Source organism: Mastomys coucha, unplaced genomic scaffold (assembly GCF_008632895.1).
Source record: "Mastomys coucha isolate ucsf_1 unplaced genomic scaffold, UCSF_Mcou_1 pScaffold5, whole genome shotgun sequence".
NCBI lineage: Eukaryota > Metazoa > Chordata > Mammalia > Rodentia > Muridae > Mastomys > Mastomys coucha.
The window spans coordinates 48944147-48957380 of NW_022196911.1; the positions used below are offsets into that span (position 1 = coordinate 48944147).

The window sequence follows — 13234 nt, forward strand, 5'->3', positions numbered from 1 at the left end:
AAAAAAAAAAAAAAGAGAAAGAAATAGAAAAATTTTAACTTTAAGATTAAGACTCTTGCACGGGGCACTGGTGGCATACACCTTTCTTTAATCCCAGCACTTGGTAGGCAGAGGCAAGCAGATTTCTGAGTTCGAGGCCAGCCCCATCTACAGAGTGAGTTCCAGGATAGCCAGGGCTATACAGAGAAACCCTGTCTCAAACAAAACAAAACAAACAAACAAACAAACAAAAAAAAGATTAAGAATCTTAGTTTAGGATTAATCTCTCAGATTTGTAATTTTTACAATTAATGCAAGAGCCAACTTATTTAAAAACAAAAACAAAAAACAAACCTGCCAGAGTTGGTGGCAGAGGACTTTAATCAAGTCTGATCTATATAGCCAGTTCCAGACTCTCAAATGAACAACAAAAAAAACTTTACCATGGAACCCATTATTTTGTCCTACTAATATATCCTAGAAAAAACAAAACCCAACAAAACAAAACAAAAACCTAGCAACTGTATGATTCTGAAGCAACACTATCTAATAAAATAAGAAGTTACACTTATAATTTTCTCTTTCTTTCTGTCTTTATTTTATTTATTTATTTTATGTATTTATTTATTTATTATATTTATTTATTTATTTATTTTTGGTTTTTTGAGACAGGATTTCTCTATATATAGCCCTGGCTGTCCAGGAACTCACTCTGTAGACCAGGCTGGCCTCGAACTCAGAAATCCGCCTGCCTCTGCCTCCCAAGTGCTGGGATTAAAGGAGTGCGCCACCATTGCCTGGCCATATTTATTTTTTTGAGATGAGTTTTGCTCTACTGCCCCGGCTTGCTCAGATGCCTTACCTTCCTCATCAGCTCAGCAGGGAACAATAGGTGCAGTGCAGCAGGCATACACTGTAATTACAATTGCTTTGGTAGCAGTTAGTAACTTTTCTGGTTACAGAGACAAAGGGGCTGTGGGGGAGGGCTTGTTTAGGTTCTTGGTCAGAGGGTGGAGTGGGTCACTCTGGGGAGGCCTGGCAACAAGCAGGAGTCTGCTTGTCACTGTCTGTCCCCAGCCAGGAAGCCAGGAGTAATGAATGCTGGTGCTCAGCTTGCTGTCTCCTCTTTCTTAAGTCCTGGACCCTGGGCCATGGAACTGATGCTCCTCTGTTAGGGCTACTCTTCCCACTTCAACTGAGCCAATCTAGAAACTTCCTCACAGACACCTAGAGGTTTCTGTCTGAGGTGATTCTAGACCCTCTCAAGTTGGCAACAATAATTGTCACAGCCATATTAATAAAATGTCTAGATTTAGTAAACAGAAATTTTACATGGTCAGATTCAAATTCTGCATAAAGACCTAACAATCTGAAGTATAGTTACATTTTCGAAGTATAGTTACATCTATTTGAAGTCTATTTGAAGTATAGTTACATATTGACACATGCAGGGGCATGGTGGATTGAGATGTAAATGGCTGTCCTGTGTTCTCCCTGGCAGTGCTCATATTAGAAGCCTTTAAAGCTGGGGTGTGGCTCAGTGGGAGACTGCTTGCCTCACACACACCAGGGCCTGGATTGGATCCCAGCCGTGTAAGAAAAGCTTTTCTTTAAAAAGTATGGAATTAGCTGGGTGGTGGTGGTGCATGCCTTTAATCCCAGCACTTGGGAGGCAGAGGCAGGCGGATTTCTGAGTTCGAGGCCAGCCTGGTCTACAGAGTGAGTTCCAGGACAGCCAGGGCTACACAGAGAAACCCTGTCTCAAAAAACCAAAAAAACCAAAAAACCAAAAAACAAAACAAAACAAAACAAAACAAACAAAAAAAATTACAGAAGTGGGAATCTAGCATTCAGTTCTTAAAAAGGAAGTAGAAACATTTCCGTAACACATACATTTTTAAACTAAAGCTACTGGGAGCCAGGTGTTGTGGCATAGTGGCATATGTATAATCTTCTAGCCACAGTGGCTAGAAGATCAAAAATAAGAGGTCAGCCTGGGTTACACAGTGAGCTTCAGGCCTGCCTGGACATCAGCATGAGACCCTTTAGAAACAATGTTCATTGTTTGCATCTGACTGGTCAGTCTCTCTGCTTCCTAAATCTCATGGCTATGCCTTTAAAAGAGAATTTGTTTCTTGTTAACACCTTCCATGACAGTCCTTATTTGGAATTACAAAGAAAGAAAGCACAACTTCTTGCTAATAGACCAGTCTCTTGTATTCTAAAATATTATTAAACATTTCAGAATAACAGGAAACCTCTGTGAAAAGAGTGTTGACTCCTGTCCAGAGAAAACAAGGTAAAAAGAAGTCTTATTTTACCGTAGAGAAATACCAGTTTATATTATAATAGAAAATACTGGGGTTTGTAAGATGGCTTAGTGGGTAAAGTGCTGACCGCCAAGCCCAATGACCTGACTTTGATTTCTGGGATCTACGTAGTGCAAGAAGAGAATTGACTCCCGAAATTGTTTTCCTCTGACCTCCATATGTGTGTAGTGGCAGTGTCATGGATACACACACACACACACACACACACACACACACACGTAATTTTAAAAAATTAAAATTCAGATGGAAAACGACTAAGGAAGACACTAATGTTAACCTCTAAAAACTACACACACATACACATCCAAGTATATGCATTCACATGTGCAAACACAACAAAGAATCTTATATTAAATGGATTCAAACTGGAGTAGCTTTGATAGCAGGCCTCTTAGACAGCCGTCAGTGGTCCCTGCTTCTTGATACTGCTAGCCCATGGAGATTCCCTTTTGTGTCCCCATGGTATCTGCAACTAAAGCAAACTGCAGTAATGACAGAGCTGGTGGGGCTCCTCTGAAACTGTCCTTTGGTCTCCTTCCTTGTCTTAGTGGTTTCTATTTGACCCTCTAACCTGCTCCCGCTTCTCCACTTATTACTTCTTCCCATGAGTCTCAGCGTTCTATTGCTGTAAAGAGATGCCATAAGCATGGTAACTTGTTTGTTTGTTTGTTTGTTTGTTTTTCTTCTTGAAGACAGGGTTTCTCTGGGTAACAGCCCTGGCTGTCCTGGAACTTGATCTGTGGACCAGGCCGTCCTTGAATCATCAGAGATCGCCTGCTTCTGCCTCCTGAGTACAGGGATCAAAGGCATTCACCTTTGAATTTGATTTGGCAGAGCATGGTAGCTCTTATAAAGGATAGTGTTTAACTGGGGCTTCTGCACAGTTTCAGAGGGTTGGTCCGTTATCATCGTGGCAGGAAGCTTGGAGGCACACACAGGTAGTCATGCTGAGGCAGTAGCTGAGAGTTTATCTCCAGACCCACAGGCAGCATGAAGAGAGAGACTCTGGGCTTGGCATGAGCTACAGAAACCTCAGATCCCACCCCAGTGACACACTTTCTCCAACAAGGCCTCACCTCTTAACCCTTTCAAATAGTGCTACTCTCTGGAGATCAAGCATTCAAAATCAACACGGGGGTGGGGTGGGTGGGGGAGCATTCTTATTCAAACCACCACATCAATTTAATTCAAATTCCAGGAATAATGATTCCTGCTGTTAATCACCTACTAGAAACCAAAACTAGCCAAGCAGTCGCTGTTTCTAAGGCTCACTCTTGGCAGCAGGACCTTCGAAGCCAACTCTGAGACCAAGTTCAACCATATCACTCTGAGTGAGATAACAAGGCCTGCCTCTTCCCACCCTGTTTTTGTCTCCTTTGTGTTGATATATAATCTTGGAGCTATTGCTAATATCCAGAATAGGGTTATTTTGTTTGTTCTTCTTTTGTTTTTAGGGCGGGGCTGCATCCACTGTCTTCTAGTGCTGGGCACCGAGAAAATAACATCTCTTCCTGTTTTGAGATCCTCTCTCTCTCTCTCCCTCCCTCCCTCCCTCCCTCCCCCTCCCTCCTCTTTAGACTCTGAAAAACTCATCTGGCAGAATCTGGTCTGTTTAGATCCTCAGAGTTAGGCCTCTGGTAACAGTTATAAAATTTATTTTAATTTAAAACGTTTTACTTTCCATGTGTGGGTGTTTTGCCCGCTGGGGCTCAATGGTCATCTTGGCTGCACTGCTTCAGCATCTTTAGAGTCTTGAGAGATTGGTAGCCCTTTGACATTGTCTTGCTGAAAGACTGAGGATCGCAAAGCTGGAAAATATTTACTGTTTTAAGCTTCAAGTTTGGGGGATATTATGCTCTGAGATAATAGATAACTAGCACCCCAACTATTTGAGTCAAAGCAGATGTTAAACTTCTGAAAAACAAACACACTTTTTTATTGTTTCCAAGATAAGAGATAGCACAGTGTAAGACTGAGAACATAGCCTCTGGTTAAGGCAGAAATGATCAGAAGATGACTCACCCCACACGATGCTTAATGTTGTCAGCTCAACCTGACCAAAAAAATCACTTGGGAGATAAACCTCTGGGCACGCCTGGAAGGGATTATCTACACGTGACTGACTGAGGTGGTAAGACCCATCATAACTCTTGACTGCACCCATAGCTGGGGCCATAGACAATAAAAAAGAGATGGAAGGGAGGGAGAGAGGAAGAGAGAAAGTGGGGGGAGAGGGAGAGAGATAGAGAGAGATAGACAGATTGAATACTTGCATTTCTTTCTTTCTGCTTCTTGGCTATGGATGTGATGTGACCAACTGGTTCCTCAAGTTTTTCCACCATTAGTTCCCTTCTACAGTGGACTGAACTCTCGAACTAGGGGCCAGAATAAACCCTTCCTTTCCCAAGTTGTTTTTGTTAGGGTATTTTATTACAACCAGGAGACGAGTACGTGACAATGGGTAAAGTGTTCTTTGTCCAAGCCTGGTGATCTCATTTGGTTCACCAGAACCCATGTTTAAATAAAACAAAAACAAAGCAAAAAACTGGGTGCAGTAGCAAGTACCTACAATCCCAGTGCTGGGAAAGCATAAAGGGGACTCCCTGGTGCTCTCTGGCCAGACACACTAATAAGTTAATAAGCCGCAGGTTCAATACAAGACCCTGTATGAAAAAAATAAGGTGCAGAAAGATACAATATCAACCTCTGGCTGTCACATGCACACATAGAAGTGCACACACAGACACATACATGAACATTTATACACACATACAAATGGGGAGGAAGGAAATAAGGAAGGAAGGAAGAAGAAACAAAAGAAAAAAAACAAAATCTAACTGCTGACTTTCAGTATCTGTCCTGTGAGCTTGGGAAGGTTTGAGGGTCTTCTGTCCTTTAACCTCCCATGATGATAGCACATGTTGAGTATGCAGTAAGTATCAGCTGTGCATATTAGCTTTATTTTGAGTTATTGCGAATAGGGGGCTGGAGAGATGGCTCAGCTGGAGAGAGACTGCTCTTCAGAAGGTCCTGAGTTCAAATCCCAGCAACTACATGGTGGCTCACAACCATCCATAATGAGATCTGATGCCCTCTTCTGGGGTGTCTGAAGACAGCTTATGGTGTACTTACATATAATAAATAAATAAATCTTTAAAAAGAGAGAGAGGGAGAGAGAGAATAAAGGGCACAGTAAGAGCCATGAACCCTCCATCGACTTGGTTGTGTGCACTAGAGCTGTCAGCTGTTATTTGCTTGAGGAAGAGGAAGCCTCCACAGGAACAAGTACAAGGAAGAGGAATGCATGTGCACGGAGGCTGAGAATGTAAGTCAATACGGGTTCCTTAAAAACCCTGAAACCACAAGATCTAGCATCTCACTTCTGGGAAATGTGTGTGTGTGTGTGTGTGTGTGTGTATGTGTGTGTGAATGACACTTGCACTCCCACTATCCACAAAGCATAGTATCAAATATCCACTAACAAGTGGGTAAAGAAAATATGGATGATTATATATGCCTACATATGTGTGTTTGTATCCATATATATGTATGTATATTATATACCCACATATATATGGATACACATATACACATACATGAATATGGAAAGTTTTTCTGCCGTTTAAAAAAAAATCATGAAATCCTGTCACTTACAAATTGACAAGACTGAATGAATCTGGAGGACATTTTGATAAGTTAAATAAGTCAAGCCAGGCAGTGGTGGCGCACACCTTTAATCCCAGCACTTGGGAGGCAGAGGCAGGAGGATTTCTGAGTTCGAGGCCAGCCTGGTCTACAGAGTGAGTTCCAGGACAGCCAGGGCTATACAGAAAACCCTGTCTCGGGGAAAAAAAAAAGTCAGTTACAGAGAAACACTGAAGTTACCTTATCGTTCTCTATTGTGACATTGAAACTCTCCTACATGTAATTAAAAATAATTTTAAAAAACTTTAAAAATATGAAATAGCTGTGCACATCAGTTTTTTGTTGTTGTTAAGACTGTGACAAATACTTCGAGAAACAACTTAGAGAAGGACAGGTTTATTTTGGCTCACTGTTGATGTTAATTTATGGTGAATTTCTGCCCCACTCTTTCCCATCTAGCTTCCAATTAAAAGACACAGAAACCTGGTATTTTATTTACAAACTGCTGACACTGTGCTGAGCAGGTTCTGAACTATTCTAATCCTGCTAGGAAATTAATAACCAGATAAATGCCCCATACTTGCCAAATGAATGCTTTGATTCATGTGTGTCCTCAATGTGAACTTCTTTTGGCCACGTGCTCATGTGTTGCAGTAGCCAAGTAATCTCTGCTCTAATCCACCTGGTGGTGGTGGCGGCAGCAAATTCTTCGCTACCTGCCTCAATGTTCTAGGTTCTTGAATGAAAGACACGCACACAGCCTTATATTTTAATATACCTTAAACAGTTCAACGGCTGGGCCACTCCCAAACCTCCATGTGACTAACACCTCCTCTCCAATATTCCTGAGTTATTACTTATTAAAATCTATATTCCATCTTTACTGTCATAGATTCCGTGTGGGTGGGGGCTGCGGCAGCTCTTCCCTGGCTCTTACTTGATTGCTATGCTCTCTCTTCTGCAGCTCTCAGGCCTGGTCTTTACTCCTTTCCTGGCATGGCGGCTATATTTTCTTCCTCCTTTGGTCCCTTGCCTGGCATCCTAAAATCCTGCCTCTGTCTCCCTGCCTAGCCATTGGCTGCAAAACCAACTGGGGGCAGGGACTCTCAGTGTTTTATGTGTGGATTCTCATGCAATTTTGGGGACGGGACCTAATTAACATAGCACCAACTCCACAACACTCTGATGGAAGGGCAATCCTTTACTTCTACCTTTTCTCTCCTTCTCCTTGTGGTTCCTACCTGAGACCCCCTACTTGATCTCCACTCTTGCCTTCCTCTCTCTCTTGCACAGTCATAGGCTAGGGCTATGGGAAACATTCTTTACAGAACATTGGTTAATACTGTGCCCCAAGATCAGGTTGCAGTCTGGACCAGGGCACCTAACTCAGCTCCTGAATACACAGCACACAACTTCCCACAGCTCATGGTTTGGGCGGTCTCAGCCCATGATCCGGCCCTATTGTTTCAAGGGCTGTGCTTAGACGGAACATCACGATAGAGAGTGTGTGATAAAACAAAGGTGCTCACTTCATTGCTGTTATGAAAACGAAGGAGCCGTAATCCACCACACCCCTGTAATCCATTTCCTCTAAACTCCTTCTACTCTCTCTATTCAAACTTTGAATCTGTCACTGGATTGACCCATCAATTAGATTAGCTCCCTTACAATCTATAGTCTGTGTAAGATCCTGCATGGACACCAAAGGAGGTATGCTTTACGAATCTCCCAGGTGCTTTTCAATCCAATCAAGATTAAGTATCACTGAGTTTTTTGCTCAGACAACTTCTGAACAATGTTATTTTCATTGGGAAGGGACATCAGACTGGAGGAATAGAAGTTTCTCTATCTCATATAACAACATCCAAAGTACTACTACCCTGGGCAGAGAACAGCAACTATGAGCTAGCAAGACATGGAAGAGCAGACCTTTGGTTGTCAGTGGGAATGCTGTACTCTGTGGCATTCCACAGGTGTTCAACCTCAAAAACAACAATATGGGCTGGGGAGATGTCTCAGTGGGTAAAGTGCTTGCTGCCTAAGCTTGAGAGACGGAATTTGGATGATTAAAACCCATGCAAAACCTGGTTGTGGCAGCATGTGCTTATCATCCCAGTGCTGAGGAGTGGGGGACAGAGTTCCCAGGAACTCCCAGGATCCAGAAGTGTTGCAAAATATTTATTGTAAGGGTCTATGATTCACCAAAGAATGATATCCCAGACTTAAACAGTATGTAAAAGAAGAGAGTGTTTTATTTTGCAGAAATCTAGCATGTTTGGGTCTCCCATTCTAAGATGGCAACAACTAAGTGAGTTTGTAGGCCCAATTTAAAGCATAGTAGGGTAATTCTGGGGGTAGGTAGCCTTTATCTGGTTCCATCTCTAGGGACATTCTAGAACCATTAGTGGGGTGTGGGGGCTGGAAACTGTTACTGGGGAAGTCTTGGAAACTGTTGTTGACCCACTGTCCTTGCTTCAGGCCAGGTGGAGGGTATCTTCTGATGGCAGGGCAGTTTCTGACCAGCTGCCTGAAGCCTGAGCTTTTTTCTAGTAACTGACTTATCTCAACTTGCCTGGACTTGCCTAGTTCTTAGGCCTAGCCTCCTGAACTGTCATTTTGAAGCCTGTCATGGAGTTAGTCTAACCTTCTCGTTAGCCCGAGATCTTGAACTGTAGGAATCTGTTTCTTAACATGGTGTGGCTCAGCCTTTGATCCTAGAGCTTTGTATTTACTGTGTGGTGTGGCTCAGCCCTAGCACACACCTTTAATCCAAGAGCTAAATAAAGTCAATCATAGGTAAAGAAGCCGAGCAAGCAACCAGCTGACAGGAAGTGAACATAAGTGAACAGGAAGGGGGGTGTGTCTTTGTGTTGAAGGACATTTAGACTTCCACCACTGTGTCTGGCCCCTGAGTCTTCATTTGGTAAAAATCAAATGCTTGGAATTTAGTTTTTAAAACAACACAGGACTTTACAGGCTAGCCATAAAGATGAGATCCAAGTTTGGTGAAAGATTTTATCTTAAGGCAAAACATTGGAAAATAATACCAGAAGACACCTGAATTCCTGCATGTGAACACATGCAAACATACACAGGCACACTCCCACTCACATGCATTTGCCATACACACACACACACACACAGTCCATATATATATACACAAACAGACATAACTCACACTCTATACACCCTATGTGCACACATACACACATGCATACCCCACATATATACCTCATATACACACACACACACATACCCCATGCACACACATACCCACACTTAACACACATGCACAAAGAGAAGAAGAGAATTTACTACTCCTAACGGCAGTAATAGCTTGAGCTCACTCCTTTTGGGTTACAGCTGTCTGAAATGTGATATATAACCCTTCCTCTTTGAAGACAGGCTATCACATTCTAGAACAAATGGAAAATATGTCAACCATACTAATGTTGAAAATTCAGTTTCTCAGAGTGTGCCAGTGCTTGCCCATATCATGGCTCAGAGGTAGGAGAAATGCAGCCACGGCCAGGTGAGCTGAACATGGAAAAATCTTATTTAAAAAAAAAATAAAGAGAGCCGGGCAGTGGTGGCACATGCCTTTAATCCCAGCACTTTGGAGGGACAGGCAGGTGGATTTCTGAGTTCGAAGCCAGCCTGGTCTACAGAGTGAGTTCCAAAACAGCCAGGGCTATACAGAGAAACTCTGTCTATAAACAAACAAACAAACAAATAAGTAAATAAACAAATAGATCGGTGTTTATGATCTGGCCCATAGCACCCAGCTGCCCAGGACTGATCCTCAGTCTATGGTACCTCAGGAATGGACTCCCAGGCCCCGATAAAGGGTTACCTCTATAGCTCTTGGCCAGGAATAAGGAGTCCTTGCTCAGAGAATAGATACTTCTCGATAGGAACCAGTGGCTGAAACTGGCGTTGGTATTTATGGAATGGTGTACAAAGTCTGAGATCTGTACAGTGATTGCTTTGTGGCCCTCAAGAGTGTGAGGATTCCTAATGGAGGAGGAGCTGGGAAGGGCTTTCCCATCAGCACAGTTTGTGAGGTGGTCTTACTGAGGAGACTGGAGGCCTCTGAGCATCCTAGTGTTGTAGTTGTATGACTAATGGATGTCTAGGATATGTCCTGAACTGATTCAGACATCAAGATCACCCTAGTGTTTGAGCATAGTGACTAGGACCTAAGGACATATCTGGACAAAGCATTCCCCAAGTCTTGCCAGTTGAGACAATCAAGGATCTGATATGTCAGTTTCTAAGTGCCAAGATTTTCTTCAAGCCAATAGCATTGTTCACAGAGACCTGAAGCCAGAGAAGCAACAATTGTGTCTGCATAGAGTGTTGGCTGTATCTTTGAGCAAATGTTTTATCGAAAGCCTCTCTTCTGTGCAAACTCCAGAGAAGACCAGTTGGGCAAAATCTTTGATCCCATTGAGTTGCCTCTGGAAGAAGAGTGGCCTCCAGAGGTAGTCCTGTCCAGGGGAACCTTTTCCCTTAGAGGGCCTTGGCTGGTGCAGTCAGTGGTGACGGAAAATGCCGACTTTTAACCCACATAAGTGGATCTCTGCCGTCCGAGCTTTGCAGCAGCACCCTTATCTGTACAAGGAAGAAGGTGACCCAGAGGGAGAAGTCGAATGGCTGCTGTCCCTGTCCCTGGACACTTGAGTGGAGAGGACCTGACTGAAAAGGCAGCCTCTGCCTTCCTCTGAGACTCCTCCAGCATCTTTCAGAGACTATTTAAGCCTTAAATGGCATCCCCTGCTCCTCCTCGTGAGGGTTACCCCTTCCCATCTCTCTACACTAAGGAGTAGATATGTGCTATCTTCCTCCCTCCCTGACTTATGCTGGGGTCCTTTCTCATACAGGAAAACAAAACGAGACAAAGACAAATACATGCATAAAGGAAAGATGAGTTTCCCCAAAGTTTGGTGTCCAGCAGGAACACTGAGTCACTCACATAATTTGATTCCTGGCAAAGGCAAAGTCTGAATAGGCTATTGCATGACAAACATGGGCTCTGGGAATTGATTGGGAGATGTGATATTCATTCTCTGGACACTCACATTGGAGTTGCCAGATAGAAGGCCTACAATACGCCGGAAAGAGTAAGCAGGGATTTCACACAGCAGCCAGTGTCAAGACTAGCAAGCGAGGAGGTTGATGAAGGAAGCACCTGCCTTTTACAGGGAATGGTGAGGGAACACTGTTTTAGAAGGTGCTGTCTCAAGCTGAGCAACCAGGAAGAAAAAAAATGATTCCTGCAAAGACCCGAAGGAATGTGCCAAGCAAAAGAACAGTGTGTGAACTGAGTGTACGGCAGAGGAGGTGTCTAGAATGTTTGGGTCACAAAAGGGAGGTTTGGCAGATACACAGCAATCAAAGTGAGCAGGCCTAGGGCAGAGGTCACACATGCTGGCAGGAGATGAAAAGCACCTAGGAGCGTCCAACGCACGCGTGCGTGTGCGTGTGCATGTGTGTGTGCGCACGTATGTGTGTGTGTGTGTGTGTGTGTGTGGTGTGAATTTTATCCTAGCTGAGAGACTCCTGGTATGTGTTTGAGTTGAGGAACTGACTGTTGGGGTTGTTCTGGTGCTGCTGTGTACTCAAATATTAAGATTCTGTACCCCAAGATCTGGTTGCCCGAAGAAGAGCAGATTCCCATGTATACTAGCTTCTGTTGTGTAAACTTTGCCTCTCAAGTTATTCCTGATTCGTTAATAAAGATGTCTACAGCCTGGGCTGGACAGAAGAGAGGTGGAGCGAGGGTTCATGGGCTGGGGGGTCTCAGGTAGAGACCGTGAGGGAGGAAAGAGTGAGGAGAGGAGGAGGAGGAGAAGGAAGCCACCACGAGGTAGGTAGATCGTGAGCATGTGGCCATGAGGGCTGGCCTGATGAATCAGGAACAGTGCAAATGGGACAGATGCAAGTGTTTATGGGGATTTTGGTGGGGAAGCAGACAAGACGGCGTAGAGGGTCGATATCTGCCCAGCTGTCGTGCTTTAAAGCTTATTATAGTCTAAAGGTCTCTATGCCTTTTATTTGGGAACTAAATGGTTTGAAGTGGGGTAGAGACCCCTAATAGATATCAAAGGCAACAGTGTAGAACACTCCTATGCTGTTAACCACTACAACTGACAAGAAGGAAGACAGGTCTACTGGTTAAGAAGCCATGATAGTAACACAGGCAAGAGTTTCTGATTGTCTGAACTGTGTGGCATCTGTAGAAGAGACAAAAAGGTGTATAGAAGAAATGGGTGAAGGGGGGGCATGTTGCAGTATAGCTCAGAGATAGAGCATGCACTTGGGATATATGAGACCCTGGGTTTGGTCCTCACCATCAAATACAAACACAGATATGTGTAGGGGTGTGTGTGTGTGTGTGTGTGTGTGTGTGTGTGTGTGTGTGTATGTGTATGTGTGTGTGTGTGTGTGTGTAAAACGATGGCATGGCTAGTGCTGTTACTGTCTAGCATCTTGGTCTGGTTCATTTTCTCTGCCAGTTGAAGAACTTAAAAGGTAGCCAGGCAGTGGTGGCGCACGCCTTTAATCCCAGCACTTGGGAGGCAGAGGCAGTTGGATTTCTAAGTTTGAGGCCAGCCTGGTCTACAGAGTGAGTTCCAGGATAGCCAGGGCTACACAGAGAAACCCTGTCCTGAAGAAACAAACAAACAAACAAACAAACAAAAAAAGCTGGATGCAGATTCATCACTCTTGCCTGTAATTTCAGTGACAAAAAGGCAGAGACAGGAGGATATCCAGGGCTTGCCGACCAGTCTAGTCCAAGTCAGTCAGCTTCAAGCGGACCTAGCTGAGCAGCTTCTGAGTGCTGCTAGCTGCTAGTGGAGATAGTCATTATTTTAGAGGTGTGGTCCGTGGTAAGTTGACTCTGTTCCAGTGACTGGCCTCACACTCATGCTCATGTGGGCAGTACTGATTGGACTCAGTGGGTTATAAAGTAAAATATAAATATAAAAGATGAAAGAGGACATGATGTATTGGGGTGGGGCATGGTGAGGGATCCAGACTTGGAGGAGATGGCTAGGGCTTAATTTGGCAAAAATACATTATACGCATGTATAAATTTCTCAACAAATAAATAAAAATATAAGTTGCTTAGTACAAAGGTTCTAATGCCCACAGAACTCCAGAGAAACCAGTAATATTAAGCACGCAAGATTGTCTAATGGGACAGATGTAGAAAAATCTTTTCTTCTACCTAGAAAGGTGAGAATTGGAGGTGATTAACAGGCTGGTGATCTGTG

At 43.6% G+C, this 13234-nt stretch overlaps 1 pseudogene; it reads left to right on the forward strand.

Annotated features, from left to right (window-relative positions):
* The window catches only part of LOC116078661, an 11788-nt pseudogene extending 1151 nt beyond the window's left edge, over nucleotides 1-10637 (forward strand).
* Nucleotides 10638-13234: the final 2597 nt, after the last annotated feature.